General features: G+C 39.6%; 1 pseudogene; it reads left to right on the plus strand.

Moving 5' to 3' along the window:
- The first annotated feature begins 5,351 nt into the window (after nt 1–5,351).
- Nucleotides 5,352–6,455, plus strand: LOC118623842 (annotated as a pseudogene).
- Nucleotides 6,456–18,396: the final 11,941 nt, after the last annotated feature.

The raw sequence follows: 18,396 nt of genomic DNA on the forward strand, positions 1-18,396 counted from the left end.
CTATTTTGTTCCTCAGCTTGTTTTGTTCATTATATATTCCACAAATAAGTGAGATCATGTGGTATTTGTCTTTCTCTAATTGGCTTATTTCACTTAGCATAATACTCTCCAGGTCCCTCCATGCCATCTCAAAAGATAAGAGATCTTTCTTTCTTACAGCTGCATAGTGTTCCATTGTGATACATACCACAGGTTTTTTATTCATTCATCTACTGATGGGCTCTTGGGCTGTTTCCAAATCTTAGGTATTGTAAATGTTGTAACCCAGTAATTCTCCATCCGCTAGAAGAAGGAACCTCTCCTGGGTTCCTTGAACCCGAGTTGTTTTTGCAAAATTTCTTCACCACAAGGGTAGTGACCATGAGCTTAACTAATCAGGGGATGCCAGACGGGACAATGAGACATTCAAGGCTGGGATCTAATAAATGTTAAGAAATATAAAACAAACAACTTGTGCGGTTACTAACTGCTGATATCCGCTTCTGTACACGTAGCTTGCTTGCTCTGCTAAACTCTTGAGTAACCCCTGTCCTATATAAGCAACCCTCCCCCTGAGCTCGGGGCTGCAGTTCTCCTCTGTGTAGGTTGGCTGCAGTCCCTGCGCAGGTAATAAAGCTCCTAATATTCAAAATTACTTTGTGTCCGAGTGAGGTTGATTCTTCTGGATTACAACAGTAAATAGTGCTGCTACAAACATGGGGGTACATATATTCTTTCTGATTGGTGTTTCAGGCTTCTTAGGGTATATTCCTAGATGTGGGATCACTGGGTCAAATGGCAGTTCAATTTTAATTTTTTGAGGTAACACCATATTGTTTTCCATAGTGTCTGCACCAGTCTGCATTCCCACCAGCATAACTGCAACTTTTCCCCCTATAACCAACATCGCCCTATTTACTCCCTTCCTGAGTCCCTAGCAACCAGTGATACTCCCTGCCTGAGTCTGACTTTTAGATCCCACATGAGAGAGCATACAATATTTGTCTTTACATATATGACTAATTTTGCTTAGCTTAATGTCCCCCAGCTCCATTCATGTTGTGACGAAGGGCCATATATGTATATATATGAAATATATGAATATATATGGAATGTATGAATATTTTAAAGAAGACCTGACATATAATCTATCAAAGGACATTATGTTGTTTCTGTATCGTGGCTATAGTGAACAATGCTGCAGTGAGCATGGGAGAGCAGATATCTCTTAAACATTCTGATTTCACTTGTTTGGAGATACTCACAGAAGTGGGATTGCTGCCTATGTGGTAGTTCAGTTACAGGATAGTGAAAAACTAGAAAAATTTAAAGACAGGAGGAATAGAGAAACCAAGACAAGAAAATTAAACAAGGAACAGTTTGGCAGCCTACAGCCAGCTTGTGAATAGCAAGGCCTCATCTTCCCCAACCAAGGACACTTGAGAACAAATGGCTAATGTCTCTCCAAAGAATGCAGGAGAGGAGGGGACGGGAACAAAGGAGAGAGGAGGAGTTTTAATGCCCCTTCTCCCCAACCAGAGCATACACAGTGTAAATCACCCCAAAACTAACTAAAAGAGAGCAGAGAAGAGAGGGGAGGGGAAGAAAAGTGCAGTCTCATCCTGCGGTTTAAACAGAGAAGCCTACAGTCACAGGATGTAATTGCCGGGTGCTTCTCATAAATTCTGAGACAAAGTAAAGGGAGAGAGACCTTCAGAGTTAACCTGTACCAGGACATCTAGCAGGGGAATTTTAAAATCTAATGACAGAAAAGTATGTAAGGCAGAACCCCCCATGCACTGACTCTTCAGATTACCTGAGAGCTCATCTGTGCTTCGTAAACCAGATGTTTAGGTTTGCTTGCCTTGCTTCTTTAATAAATTTGCATGCTTTAATTTCTTAATAAATTGTCTTTATCACAGCACAATCATCTGTAGTCAATAGTTTGAATTCACTCACAGGAGCAGGACAAGAACCGAGCTGGGGACAGCCCCCCCTCTGATGGGGGGCTATCTGATAGCACCTCTTGGAGACTGAGAAGTACCTGTAAGAGTTCTGTTTTAAATTTTTGTGAAGAACCTCCGTAGTGTTTTCCACAGTGGCTGCCCTAATATGCATTCTCATCAAATGTGCACAAGAGGTTTGTTTTCTCCACATTTTCACCAACACTTCTCTTTTTTTAAAAAATAATAGCCATTCTAACAGGTGTGAGGTGATATCTCATTGTGGCTTTGACTTGCATTTCCCTGATCATTAGTGTTGCTGAGCATCTTTCCATGTACCTATTGACCATTTGTTTGTCTTCTTCTGATAAATATCTATTTAGGTCTTTTGCCTATTTCTAAATTGGATTTTTTTGTATTGAGTTGTATGAGTTACTTATTTTTTTAGATATAATCCTATCAGATATATGGTTTGCAGATGTATTTTCCCATTCTGTAGGTTGCCTTTTCACTCCATTGATTGTTTTCCTTGTTATACAGAGAGGCTTTCTAGTCTGATGCAGTCCCACTTGTCTACTTTTGTGTTTGTTGCCTATGCTTCTGGTATCATATAAAAAAAAATCACTGCCCAGACCAATGTTAAGAAGCTTTTCTCATTTTCTTCTAGTAGTTTTATGGTTTCTTGTGTTACGTTTACGTTTTTAACCCATTTTGAGTTGAATTTTGTATATGATGTGAAATAAGGATTGCATTCCATTCTTCTGCACGTGATTACGTAGCTTTAACAAGGGGTGGGGGCCTCCCTGCCTCCCTGCCAGAGCCTGCAGCCTTACCCTGTGGGTTCAAAGCTCACGTGCAGGGGTCCCTTTTCCATCCACAGCAGCAAGCTCTGTTACAGTCACCATGCCTCCTGATGGGTCAGAAGGATGAAGCTACTGGGGCCGAGTAGACGTAAAAACAGTTCAGAAGTGGGCAGAGATTTCCAGTCTCCGGTTCGGCACTGTGACTCCAGGCAGGAGGAGCTGTGGAGTACGTGCAGAGGCTAGGTGTTCACACGTGGGTGACTTTTCTCCGTATGTCCATGTTTCGGTGTACATGTGCTACCATAACGTGCATGTGGATGAGAATTGATGAGTGCACCTGTGGACATGACCATCCTGCTGAAGACCCCAAGTGCATGTATGATGTATGTGTATGTGTGGGTACTTGTGTGTGTGTGGAGAAGAGGAGGTAATGTGTCTGGAGAGGCTGTCAGCCTACCTCATGTCTGAAGGTTTAGCCTAGTCCCAGCTGGTCAGGGGGAAATAGTCTTCTTTCTGTTCCTACCCAGATTTTGTGAAAACCAGGTTCAAGATTTGCTCCATCAAGCTCCCAAGAGGCAGCTCCCAGTACCCAGCATTCCTCTATAAGACCGTGCAGTATGCCCTTTAGTGGGGTGTGGACATGGGTCCAATGTTTCATGGTGACTGTGATTCTAGAGCCATCAGACGTCCACGAAGGAGGGCACAGAGGCCTGTGTCCCCAAGCCCTTGGGCAGGCAGCTCAGGGAACCCACTGGTCAGTGCAGTGCTGAGTGCTATGGGTTCATAGCACCAGGCCTGCTACTATGCCGGCCCCAGGGTTGTGTTTTAGGGATTCATCCAAGGCCCAGTTCTGGGGCAAGGCTTCTGTCCCCCACGCAGCTGAGCAACCTGGGGAGGTTTTAATCTAGCAGGAGAACCTCTGAATCTGGGCAGAACTGAAGGCTGAATGGTGGCCTCTGCCTTGCCCCAGGGACACCCAGCCTTAGATCTTGGTTATTTGCAGGGCAACAACTTTGTGTGTGTGTTACATGAACAGATACAAAGCCAAAACGCTTAAAAGCAAAGGTCTAGGCCCTTGAGAGGTTCAAGCTAGATGGCTCCAAGCCAGTGAGGGGAGCGTAAGAGGAGGTAGCAACAGGGAGTGTCCGATCTAGCCTGGTGGGGCAGGTGAAGCAGCACAGGGGTCCGGGACAGGTGAGGGCTGAACCAGCATGCCCTGGCTCTGAGTGGGAAGAGGAAAGCTTCTCTGGATGTGCTGGTTGCCAGACAACTTGCAGTCCTGGCCCTGGGGGCTACAAGCTGCTTCTGCCTGTCTCACAGAGACCTAAGTCCAGTTGTCCAGCAGCATGGTGTGCAAGAGGCATCAAGAGGGTGGACCAGCACCGGGCCCCTCCCTGGGGATGGGGAGGGTGTGCAGGAGCCAGGCCAGGCTTGGGGACAAATATCTAATGAGGCAGGAAACTCAGAATAGGGAACAAAGGCCTCAAGTTCTACCCCCCCCCCCCCCACCGTTTTCTTCTTGACTGGACCTTTTCAGACGCAGCCTTCACTGATCACTTGTTACCCTCCACTTTTCCCTCCCCTGTTTCCTGTAACTGAGATAAACAAAACCAGTCTCAACAAGATTCAGCAGCCATTCTAACCTAAAAGTGCCCAACAGGGCCATTATAATATCTTCATAATAAATCAGCATTGCTCTTTTAGGACCTCCCAATCCCCCAAATCACCATGACAGGAAAAGGAAATCACGACCTGGAGAGGAAGGATGAAGACAAGCCGCCAGCAGCCACCCCACCAGCATCAGGAGCCTGAGGACCACCCTAACCCTCCCACATCCTACCCATGTTTAATAAAAACCTTCTGCCCAGACACCATGGGCATCTTGTTCTCCAAGTTCATCTGCATTCCCTTCTTGAGCACATACTATTGCTTTAATAAATTTACTGTGCTTTGCTCAACATTTCTGTCATGCTTCCAAATCCTTTCTTGGGCCTTGATAAGAACCTGGACCCTGGTCTCAGGTTGAGGCCTCCGCTGGCCTCTCCGGGTGCGGGCACCCAATACATATTAAATACTCAGTAAATGAGACACATGCACATATATACATCATGCCCATAACCTTACATAGGAATGAGTGGGCACACACACTCACTCCTATGTACCCACAAAAATGCCTCACTGATGTCCCCTGTGTCTTCTGCTCTTGAAGCCACTTGGTTTGGGGTTCCTCCTGCTTAGGAAATTGAGAAGTGGTCTCTCCTTCTGAGGTCAATATGAACAAGCAATTGTCACAATTTAGAACATGACACTCAAATGTTATTAAAAAAAAAAAAAAAAGTGCTCTGGCCGGTTTGGCTCAGTGTTGGAGCATTGGCCCATGGACCAGAGGGTTGAAGGTTTGATTACTGGTCAGGGGTACGTACTTTGGTTATGGATTTGGTCCCTGGCCCTGGTCAGGGTCATGTGGGAGGCAACCTATCTATGTGTCTCTCTCATGTTGATGTTTCTCTTTTGCTTTCTCCCTCCTTCCCTCCCTCCCACTCTATTGGAAAGATTCAGTGGAAGAATATTATCAGGTGAGTATTAAAAAAAATACAAGTGCATCCATATTGGGCCAATGTGGTAAATGCCGAGAGGGCGTCAATGGGGACCTCTGGCACCAGCACTGGTCCTATGGCGGCAGCCAATAAGAGCAACCCTTCCCCAGTCTCCAGAGGAGAGTCCCAGAGCCAGCAGCACAGACGGCTGTCCACTACTGTCTATCGCAGGCACATGACCGTGGGTGCAGACCGGACAGCTGCTGGTATCAACCAGGCTCCCAGCCCTGGACCGGCTCTTAGGTGGAGGTCTGGCTGTTTGAACAGTTCTAATTCAAGAAGATAATATAACATTTATTCTTCTTTGCTCTTCAAATATTTCCTGGCACAAGGAATCATCAGCAGTCATATTTTGGTGGTCATGTCTGCAAAAGAAGACGCTGCTGACATTGTACGGAAACTCCTGCCCTGTTACTTGATGATAACTGTAAAAAAGAATTTGATGAAGATGTATGTAATCATAGAACACCAGAACTTAACATTAAGATAAAAATAGCATGGCATTATTAGCTATTACCCACGATGGAGCCAGGACCATCTTCAAGATTTGGTCACGATTATGATGCATTAAAAAAAAAAAATACCACAACTAATTAAGGCTTCAAAATGTCATAGATTATTTTCTTCCAGAAAAAATATCTTCAATTCTTAATGTAGAGCCTTATTCTTCAACCCATGGCTACATAAAGCTGCTTCAGTTTATCCAGAAAATTATTTATGAGGGTGGATTTGATGGATCCAATCCCCAGAATAAAGAGAAAAACATTTTAAGAACAGGAATCCAAAATCGTTGCTCACTTTGTGTGAAGATAGCATTTGCTGTACAGAGAACTATGACAATAGTCACCACCTTACAACACCCCTCCACCTTCTCCACAGTCTTCTGCAAAACTCTCAGCCTGCATCGTCACAATGCCAACACAACTCATTCAGAACAAAGCAGTTATTGCTTGTATTAAAAACCTGTCTCATACAGTAGTTCATCTGGAGTTAATTATCGGTTCAGAGAGAGAAACCACTTTATTACATAAGGAATATCATGGTTTGATTCACATTGGGCAGATTCCTTGACTTAATAACTTGATTTGTACATGTCAAATGTCAAAGACTTTGCTTTTAAATTAAAAAGGAAGCTATTCAGAGATAAGCAACAGGTTACCTACAAAGGAAACCCCACAAGGCTATCAGCTGACTTCTCAACAGAAAACTACAGGCCAGAAGGGAATGGCATGAGATAATCAAGGTCATGAAAAACAAGGATCTGAATCCAAGACTACTCTACCCAGCAAGGCTATCATTCAAAATAGAAGGTCAAATAAAGAGCTTTCCAGACAAAAACAGGCTAAGGGAATACATTAGCACCAAACCAGCACTGCAAGAAATGTTAAAAGGACTGCTGTGATTAGTAGAAGAAATAAGAAGAAAAATATAACCAAACTAAAAAAAAAAAAAAGGCAATAAATAAGTACATATCAATAATCACCTTAAATGTAAATGAATTGAATGCTCCCATAAAAAGATACAGAGTAGCTGATTAGATGAGAAAACATGACTCATATATATGTTCTTTACAAGAGAACCACCTCACAACAAAAGACTCACATAGGTTGAAAGTGAAGGGATAGAAAAATATCTTCCAAGCAAACAAAAAGAAAAAAACAGCTGAGGTAGCAATACTCATATCTGATAAACTAGATTTCAAAACGAAGGCCATAACTAGAGACAAAGAAGGCCACTACATAATATTGAAAGGATCTATTCAAGAAAATATGACCTTGGTAAACATATGTGCTCCCAATACAGGTGCAACAAAATATATTAAAAATCTTCTGGAGGACTTCAAAGGAGAAATTGACAGCAACACAATCATAGCAGGGGACTTCAACATTCCACTGACATCACTGGATAGATCCTCTAGACAGAAAATCAGCAAGGAAACAGAGACTCTAAATGAAGCACTAGACCACATGGATTTAATAGATATCTACAGATAATTATACCCCAAAACTGCAGAATTCACATTCTTCTCAAGGGCACATGGGACATTCTCAAAGATAGACCACATGTTAGGACACAAAAAAGTCTCTACAAGTTCAAGAGGATTGAAATCATATCAATCACCTTCTCAGAACACAATGGCATGAAACTAGACATCAATTGCAACAAGAGCATGCAAAGACATTTGAACATATGGAGGTTAAATAGCATGTTATTAAACAATAAATGGGTTACCAAGGAGATCCAGGAAGAAATTAAAAATTTCCTGGAAACCAATGAGAATGAGCACACAACAACACAAAATCTATGGGATGCAGCGAAAGCAATTCTGAGAGGAAAGTTCATAGCACTACAGGCCTACCTCAAGAAACAAGAAAAATTTCCAATAGACTATCTAACCTCACAACTTAAAGAACTAGAAAGCAAACAAAAAGAAAACCCCGGAGCAAGTAGAGGGAAGGAAATAGTAAAGATAAGAGCAGAAATAAATGACATAGAGACCAAAACAAAACAACAACAACAAAAAACAATTCAAAGGATCAATGAAACAAAGAGCTGGTATTTTGAAAAAATAAACAAGATTGATGGACCCTTAACTAGACTCATGAAGAAACAAAGAGAGAGAATCCAAATATACAAAATCAGAAATGAAAGAGGAGAAGTATCAACGGACACCACAGATATGCAAAGGATCCTTAACAAATACTATGAACAATTATATGGCAACAAATTCTACAATCTAGGCAAAATGGACAAATTTCTAGAAATACATAGTCTCCCAAAAATGAACTAAAAAAAGATAGAAAACGCGAACAGATTAATAACAACTAAGGAAATTGAAGATGTAATCAAGATTCTCCCAGCAAACAAATGCCAGGCCCAGATGGCTTCATGGAGTAGTTTTACCAAACACTCAAAGAAGATCTAACACCCATTCTCCTCACACTTTTTCAAAAAATTCAAGAAGAAAGAAAACTTCCAAATTTGTTTTATGAGGCCAGCATAATTCTAATCCCAAAACCAGAAAAAGATACTAAAAGAAAGAAAACTACAGGCCAATATCCCTGATGAACATAGATGCCAAAATCCTGAGCAAAATACTAGCAAATCAGATCCAGCAATACATCAAAAAAATCATTCATCATGACCAAGTGGGATTCATCCCAGGGATGCAAGGCTGGTACAATATTCACAAATCAATAAATGTGATACTCCACATTAACAAAATGAAAAATAAAACCACATGATCATATCAATAGATGCTGAAAAAGCATTCAACAACATCCAGCACCCATTTCTGATAAAAACTCTCAGCAATATGGGAATAGAGGGATTATATCTCAACATAATGAAGGCTATCTAGGAAAGACCTACAACCAACATCATACTCAATGGGAAAAGACTAAAAGAATTTTCCTTAAGAAAAGGAACAAGACAAGGATGCCCACTTTCGCCACTCTCATTTAACATAGTACTGGAACTCTTAGCCACAGCAATAAGACAGGAAGAAAAAATGAAAGGGATCCAAATTGGAAAGGAGGAAGTGAAACTGTTATTATTTGCAGATGACATAATATTATACATAGAAAACCCTAAAGACCTCATCAAAAATATACTAGACTTAATAAATAAATTTGGCCAAGTAGCAGGATACCAAATTAACATCAGGAATTCAGTGGCATTCTTATACATCAATGATGAAGTCACAGAAATAGAAACTAAAAAAACAATCCCATTTACCATCGTGGCAAAAAAATTAAGATACCTAGGAATAAACTTAACCAAAGAAATAAAGGACCTATTCACAGAAAACTACAGGTCATTGAAAAAAGAAATAGAGGAAGATATAAAAAAATGGAAGTACAGCCCTGGCCAGTTTGGCTCAGCGGTTAAAGCGTCGGCCTGCAGTCCGGAGAGACCTGGGTTCGGTTCCCGCTAAGGGCACGTACTTCGGTTGCAGTTTGTCCCCGGCCCTGGTTGGTCGTGCGGGTGGCAGCCACTCGATGTGTCCCTTCACGTCGATGTTTCTCTCTCTCTCTCTCTCTTCCTCTCTCTCCCTCCCACTCTATCCGTACAAAAAATGGAAAAGTGTCCTTGGGTGAGGATAAAAAAAAAAAAAAAAAATGGAAGTACATACCTTGTTCATGGATTGGAAGAATCAACATCATTAAAATGTCCATACTACCCAAAGCAATCTATAGATTCAATGCAATCCCCATCAAAACACCAACATATTTCACAGAACTAGAACAAATACTTCAAAAGTTTATATGGAACCAAAAATGACCTTGAATAGCCACAGCAATGTTGAAAAAGAAGAACAAAGTAGATGGGCTCACAATACCAGATATGAGGTTATACTACAAAGCTACTGTAAACAAAAAGCCTGTTACTGGCACAAGAACAGACATATAGACCAGTGGAACAGAACAAAGAACCCAGAAATGGATCCAAGATATTATGCTCAATTAATATTTGACAAAGGTGGCAAGAGCATACAATGGAGTAAACACAGCATCTTTAATAAACGTGTTGGGAAAATTGGACAGCTACATGCAAAAAAAGGAAACTAGACCATCAACTTACACCATACACAAGAATAAACTCAAAATGGGTAAGACTTAAATGTGACTCACTAATCCATAAAAATCCTAGAAGGAAATGTAGGCAACAAAATTTCAGACATCATACACAGCAGAATTTTCACTGATAAATCACCTAAGGCAACAAAAACAAAAGAAAAAATGAACATATGGGACTATATCAAACTAAAAAGCTTCTACACAGCAAAAGAAACAACCATCAAAATGGAAAAGGAACCCACTCTATGGGAGAGCATAACTGCCAACGATACATCAGCTGAGGGGCTAATTTCCAAAATATAGAGAGTACTCCTACAACTCAACAAAAGGAAGACAAGGAACCCAATAAAAAAAATGGGCAGAGGACCTAAACAGACACCTTTCCAAACAGGATGTACAAATGGCCAAGAGACATATGAAGAAATGCTCAACATCACTAATTATCAGAGAGATGCAGACTAAAATGACTATGAGGTATCACCTCACACCTGTCAGAATGGTTGCCATCAATAAATCATCAAACAAGTGCTGGTGAGGGTGTGGAGAAAAGGGAACTCTAGTACACTGCTGGTGGGAATGCAGACTGATACAGCCACTATAGAAATTAATATGGTGCTTCATCAAAAAATTAAGAATTGAACTGTCATTTGACCCAGTGATCCCAGTTCTGGGAATATATCCTAAGAAGCCTGAAACACCCGTCAGAAATTATATATGTACCCCCATGTTCATAGCAGCACCATTTATAATCACTAAGACCTGGAAACAGCTCATGTGTCCATAAAAATGCTGTGGTATATATACACAATGGAACACTATGCAGGTGTAAGAAAGGTCTCTTATTCTTTGAGACGACATGGAAGGACCTGGAGAGTATTATGCTGAGCAAAATAAGCCAATTCAAGAAAGACAAATATAACATGGTCTCACTTATTTGTGGAATATAATGAACAAAAGAAGCTAAGTAACAAAATAGACCCAGAGACATAGAATGGAGTACGGTTCAGGCTGACAAACTTCAGAGGTGGGGGATGGGGTGTGTGGGGAGGATGAGATAAACCAAAGAACTTGTATGCATGTATGCATCACCAATGGACATGGACAATAATGCTTGGCTGGGTTTGGGGGTTGGGGGATAGAGAGGAGGGTGTCTGGGGGGGATAAAGGAGAAACATCTGTAACAAAAATAAATTAATAAAATTTAAAAAAGAATTTTGATTCCCATTGCAAAATGTCTAAGCTGTGTTCCCCTGACTTGTCTCCTTCATGAGTTTCAGCAGCTATCAGCCGTGCCAAGCAGAGCTGCTGAAGGTCCACAGGAGAACGAGGGGACACATGTGAAGGATTCCTGGTTTAAGGTTAGAGTGACATTTAATAAAAATTTAAAATGAAAAATAGAATAAAATAATTTATTTTCTGATGCTATTCTTTTTTAATGTGGATCCAAGTGCTTGACCTGTGTTAATTTCCTTCTGTCTGAGACAATTTATTTTAATATTTTTATGGTTTCTAAAGATAAACTTTAATTCTTATTCTTGATCCTCTGTAGTTAAGGTGTTCGTCCTCCATCACTCTGATTTTTTTCAAGTGTTTCTCTGTCTTTGATTTTTACAATTTGAATATAATAATGTCCAGCTGTGTGTGTTTAGTATTTCTCCTGTTTTATATTCCTTGAACTTCTCGTTCTGTGTCTATTATTAATTTTGGAAAATTTTTAGCCATTATTTTTTCCATACTTTTTATTCTCTTTCTGCTCCTTACATTATTCCAATTACATGTATGTTATACCTTTTGATGTGTCTTACAGTTCTTAAATGTTATATTCTGGGGTTTTTCCAGTTAATGTTTTCTTTGTGTTTCAAATTGGGAAGTTTTAATTACTTATTTTCAAATTCACTAAATTTTTTTGCTTTCTTTTTTATTGTGATATAATATGCATAACATAAAATTTACCATTTTAGCCATTATTTAGTGTGCAGTTGAGTGACATCAGGTACATTCACTATAATGTCAAATAATCACACTGTACCTGTCCAGAATTTTTAACATTCGTACAAACTCTGTACCCATTGAACTATAACACTATTTTTCACTCCCCACCACCCTGTCTCTGGTTACTTGTATTCTACTTTCTATCTTTATGGTACATCATATAAGTAGAATCATACAATATTTGTCCTTTTGTGTCTGCCTTATTTATTTAACATAATGTTTTCAAAGTTAATTCATGTTGTAAAATATTAAAATTAATTTCTTTTTCAAACTGAACAATATTCCATTGTATGTTTATACCACATTTTGTTAAACCACTCACATGTTAATGAATGGCTTAACAAAATGTGATATAAACATACAATGGTATTATTGAGTATTTGGGTTGTTTCTACTTTTTGACTATTGTGAATAATGCTTTTCTAAGTAATGGTATACAGATATCTGTCTGAGTCCCTGTGTTCACTTCCTTTGAATATACACCTAGTAGTGCAATTGATGGGTTATATGGTAATTCTATGTTGTTGTTGGTTGTTTTTTTTTTTTTTTTTGAGAAACCACCAAACTGTTTCCCATGTGGCTATACCACTTTACATTCCAACAATGCACAAGTGTTTCAATGTATTTATATTCTTGCCAACACTTATTTTTCTTTCTTATGTATATATATATATATATATATATATATATATATATATATATATATATTTTTATCCTCACCTGAGGACATTTTTCCATTTTTTGTACAGATAGAGTGGGAGGGAGAGAGAGGAAGGGAGAGAGAGAGAGAAACATCGACGTGAAGGGACACATCGAGTGGCTGCCACCCGCACGACCAACCAGGGCCGGGGACAAACTGCAACCGAAGTACGTGCCCTTAGCGGGAACCGAACCCGGGTCTCTGCGGACCGCAGGCCGACGCTCTAACCACTGAGCCAAACTGGCCAGGGCTCTTTCTTATGTATATAATAGCCACCCTAATCGTTGCAAACTAGTATCTCAACGTGCTTTTGATTTACATTGCCCTAATGATTAGTGATGTCGAGCATCTTTTCATGTGTCTATTGGTCATTTGTATATCTTCTTTGGAGAAATGGCTATTCTCCAAAAGGCCTCTTGCCCCTTTTGAAAATAAATGTTTATCATTTTGTTGTTGAGTTGTAGGCGTTCTATATATATTCTGAATATTAATATTTTATTAGACATTATTTGACAACATTTTCTCCTATCCTGTAGGTTGTCTTTGCACTTTTAAAAAAATCCTCACCTGAGGATATGTTTTTATTGATTTTTTTGTTTTAGAGAGAGAAACACTGATGTGAGAGAGAAACATCAATCAGTTGCCTTCTGTGCACACTCTGACCAGGGATCAAACCTGCAACCTAGGTATGTGCCCTGACTCGGCCAGAGCTACAGTTTCTCAATAGTGTTTTTTGATACATAAATGTTTTAAATTTTGATGAAGTCCAAGTTCTCTGTTTTTTTTCTATGCATTTGCTGTCATATATAAGAAGTCATAGCCAAATCCAGTGTCGTAAAGACTTTCTCTTATGTGTTCTAATATTTCTATAGTTTTAGTTTTTACATTTAGGTCTTTAATCCATTTTGTGTTAATGTTTGTATTGGTATAAAGGATCCAACTTTATACATTTGCTTGAGACTATCTAATTTTTCCAGCATCATTAATTAAAAAAAAAACAAACAATCCTTCCTCCATTGAATGGTTTGGGAACCCTTGTCAGAGAGAACCAAATACGTAAATTTTTATTTCTTGTTTCTCTATTGGATTCCATTGTTCTATATTTCTGTCCTATGCCAGTAGCACCCTGGTTTGATTACTGTAGCTTTGTAGCAAGTTTTCAAGTGAGTAACTGTGAGTTCCACAATTTTGTTTTCTTTCAAAATTGTTTGGTTATTTACATACCTTGAGATTCCATCTGAGTCTTTGAATTTTTTTCCCTACAAAAGCATTAAAAAAAACCCAAAAACTATTGTAATTTTCATAGGGATTGAAATGAATCTTTAGATTGCTTTAGGCAGTACTGTCATGTTAACAATATTAAGTTTTGAAATCCATGAACATGGGATATATTTTTACTTATTTATGTCTTTGAAATTTTCTTTTAGCAATGTATTGTTGTTTACAGTGTACAATTTTTTGCCTCCTTGGTTAAATTTATTCCTAAGTATTTTTATACTATTGTAAATAAATTGTTTTATTACATATTTTAATTGTTCATTGTTAGTAAACAGAATTGTGACTGATACTCATGTATTGATTTTGTATACTGCAACTAGCTGAATTAATTTATTAGCTTTAACATTTTTCTTGTGGATCTTTAGAATTTTCTACATATAAAGTTATGTGATCTGTAAACAGAAATAATTGTACTTCTTTTCCAATTTGGATGCATTTTATTTTTCTTGCCTACTTATTCAGGCTGAAACTTCTAATACTACATTTAAGGAAGGGGTATAAGTGGGCATCTTTGTCTTGTTCCTGACCTTAGAGAAAGAGCTTTCAGTCTTTTACTATTTAGGTGATGTTAGCTGTGAGTTTTTAATAAATTATCTATATTATGTTGAAAAAGTTTTCTTCTATTCCTAGTTTATTGAGTACTTTTTATCATGAAAGGGTTTTGGACTTTGTCAAATGTTTTTCCTGCATTAATTGAAATATTTATGTGCTATTTTCCCTTCATCTTATTAATGTAATTTTGCATGTTAAATCATCAAGAATAAAACTGACTGGGTCTTGGTGTGTAATATTTTAAATATGCTGCTAAGTTCAGTTTGCCAGTATTTTACTGCAACCTAGGTATAAATTATTTTGTTAAAAATTTTTTTTTTCCTTTATTGATTTTAGAGAGAGAGGAAGTAAGAGGGAGAGAGAGAGAAACATCAATGAGTGAGAACATTGATCAGCCGCCTCCTGCATGTCCCCCAGTGGGGATTAAGCCCACAACCTGGCCATGTGTCCTGACCAGGAATTGAACCGGCGACCTCTTGGTGCATGCATGGGTCAACACTCAACCACGGAGCCATTCTGACTGGACGGTATAAATTTTTATATCTATATATTTATAAAAAATATTGCCATGTAGTTTCTTGTAGTATCTTTTTCTGGCTTTGGTATCATGAAATGAATTAGGAATGGTTTTTACCTCTTAAATCTTTTGGAAGAATTTGAGAATTGGTATTAAATCTTCTATAAATGTTTGGAATTCACTAGTAAAGTCATCTTGCCTGGGCTATTCTCCTTTTTTTTTTTTTTTTTAACTCATCTTTATTGTTGAATGTATTACAGATGCCCCCCCTTTTTCTCCATTGACCCCCTCCTCCCCAATCCTACCCCCCTCCTGACTTCCCAACACTATTGTCGGTGTCCATTGACTATGCATATATGCATAGAAGTTTTGTTTTGTTTTGTTTTATCCTCACCCGAGGACATTTTTCCATTTTTTGTTCAGGTGGAGTGGGAGGGGGAGAGAGAGATGGAGAGAGAGAGAGAGAGAAACATTGATGTGAAAGGGACACATTGAGTGGTTGCAACCCTCACGTCTCAACCAGGGCCAGGGACAAACTGCAACCAAGATACATACCCTTAGCAGGAACCAAACCCGGGTATCTCTGGACCATAAGCCAACGCTCTAACCACTGAGCAAAACCGGCCAGGGCAGAAGTTTTTTGACTTATCTCATCCCACCCTCTCTCCCCTCTTCCCTTTAAGGTTCATCAGTCTAACAACTTATTTGTACTTCTTAATTCCTTCATCTTTTTCACCCAACCTTCCAGCCCCCACCCATCTGGCAAACAACAAAAAGTTCTCTATGAGTCTGTTTCTGTTCTGCTTTTTCATTTTGTTTGTAGATTGAGTTGTTGATAGATATGTATTTATTGCCATTTTATTGTTCATATTTTTGTTCTTCTTCTCCTTCCAGAAGACCCTTCAACATTTCATATAATACTGGTTTGGTGGTGATGAACTCCTTTAACTATTTCTTGTCTGTGAAACTCTTGATATGTCCATTGATTCTGAATGATAGCTTTGCAGGATAGAGTAATCTAGGTTGTAGGTCACTGCTTTTCATCACCTTGAATATCTCTTGCCACTCCTTTCTGGCCTGCAAACTTTCTTTTGAGAAATCAGCTGACAGTCTTTTTTTTTTTTTTTTTTTTGTGGTACGTGCCCCTAGCAGGAGTGTCTGGTCCACAGGCCGATGCTCAACTGCTGAGCCAGACTGGCCAGGGCTCAGCTGACAGTCTTATGGAAGCTCCTTTGTAGGTAACAAACTGCTTTTCTCTTGCTGCTCTCAAGATTCTCTCTTTGTATTTAACCTTCGGCATTTTGATGATGATGTGTCTTGGTGTGGTCCTCTTTGAGTTCATCTTGTTTGGGACTGTCTGTACTTCCTGGACTTGTATGTCTGTTTCCTTCACCAAGTTAGGAAAGTTTTCTGTCATTATTGTTTTAAATAGGTTTTCAATTTCTTGTTCTCCCTTTTCTCCTTCTGGCACCCCTATGATGCAAATGTTGACACTTTTGAAGTTGTCCCAGAGTCTCCTTACACCATCCTCATTTTTTTGGATTATTTTTTCTTTTTGCTGTTCTGCTTGGGTGTTTTTTGCTTCCTTATATTCCAAATCGATAGTTTGCTTCTTGGCTTTACGTATTCTATGGATTCCTTGTAAATTATTCTTTATTTCAGTTAGTGCATCCTTCATTTCTAACTGGTCCATTTTTATGTTGTTAATGTTTTCACTAAGTTCCTTGGAGGTCTTCTTATGTTCCTTGAAGGTCTCACTAAGTTTCTTTAATATCTCACCAAGTTCCTTGAGCAACCTTATAACCAGTGTTTTGAACTCTGCATCTGATTGATTGCTTATCTCCATTTTGTTTACTTCTTTTCCTGGAGTTTTGTTCTGTTCTTTCACTTGGGACATATTTCTTTGTCTTCTCATTTTGGCTGCCTGCTTGTGTTTGTTTCTGTGTATTTGGTAGAGTTGCTATGTCTCCTGGGCTTCGTAGGGTGGCCTATTGTTGTAGGTGTCTTGTAGCATCCAGTGGCACAGCCTCCCTGATCACCCAAGCTGGGCCCTCAGGGTGCACCCCTAGTGTGGACTCTACACACTTCTGTTGTAATTGAGTCATGATTGATGTTGGCACATCAATGGGAGGGATTTAATCAAGCTAATCAGCTGTGAGGACTGGTTGTGCCCACTGGCCTCTGACTACCCTGGATGATCAGCTGTGCAGGGCCCACCACACAGAGGAAGACTTACTTCATCAGGGCTCTGGTACCCACTGAGTCTGCTCATTGAGTTTGTCACTTGTGGAGGTGGATGGGTGGTGGTGTTTTGATGTGGTCTGAAGCTGTCCACTGGGTGTGCTGTGCTCAGCCACTGCCTGTGTTCTACCTGGGGCCACCTGCATAAGCTACAAAGTGATCTTCAGATGGCTGCTTCTTGTGCTGGGCTTGGAGATGCCCAGGAAAAGCCAAGTTGTGAACCAAGGCTGGTTGCTTCTAGTGCCAGGCCTGGGGCCACTTAACGAGAGGTATGGGGCTCGCTGAGACCAGATGCTGCTTGTTTGAGAGATTTTAGGAAACTCTGAAGCAGGATCCAAGACAGAGCAATTCTATGGTAAAGCCTTTGGAAACAGGTTGGGTGGGCCTGACAGTTGTGAGGGGCAGGGCCTCAGGGAATCACCAGGATGGGGCATTTCATTTACCTTAAGGTATTTTCTAATAAAATTCTCCAATTCTTTTTTTTTATCCTCACCCGAGGACATTTTTCTTTTTTTTTATTCAGACAGAGCGGGAGGGAGAGAGAGGAAGAGAGAGAGAGAGAAACATCGACATGAAGGGGACACATCGAGTGGTTGCCACCTGCACGACCCAACCAGGGCCGGGGACAAACTGCAACCAGAGTACGTGCCCTTAGCGGGAACTGAACCCAGGTCTCTCTGGACTGCAGGCCGACGCTCTAACTGCTGAGCAAACCGGCCAGGGCAAAATTCTCCAATTCTTTATTCAACCATGTTGAGTCTACTGATGAACCTATACAAGGAGTTATTCTTTATGTTACAGTGTCTTTGATTTCTTGCATTTTCATTTGATTTCTTTCTTAGAACCCTTCCTATCAACTTATATTACCACCTGTTCTTGCAAGTTGTCTATTTTTTCTTATTAAAGCTCTAAATATATTAATCATACTTATTTCCTGACCTTTATCTGATCATTCCAACATCTGATTGTGATGATAGCTTTGTCATTCAGACTTTGTTTCTTCTTGCCTTTAACATGTTTTATAATGTTTTGTTGAAAGCCAGATATGTTATATAGGGTAATAGATACTGAAGTAAATAGACTTTTAGTGTAAGAATTTATGTTAATGTAGCTAAAAGTTGGGGTGTTTTAATATTTGTCACAGATGTGGGCCCCAGAGGCTTCATATTACTCTAGGGGGCTTAGTTTTTCCTCCATTCTCGTGGCTTTCTTTT

This window comes from Molossus molossus, unplaced genomic scaffold, assembly GCF_014108415.1.
Source record: "Molossus molossus isolate mMolMol1 unplaced genomic scaffold, mMolMol1.p scaffold_m16_p_10, whole genome shotgun sequence".
Lineage (NCBI taxonomy): Eukaryota > Metazoa > Chordata > Mammalia > Chiroptera > Molossidae > Molossus > Molossus molossus.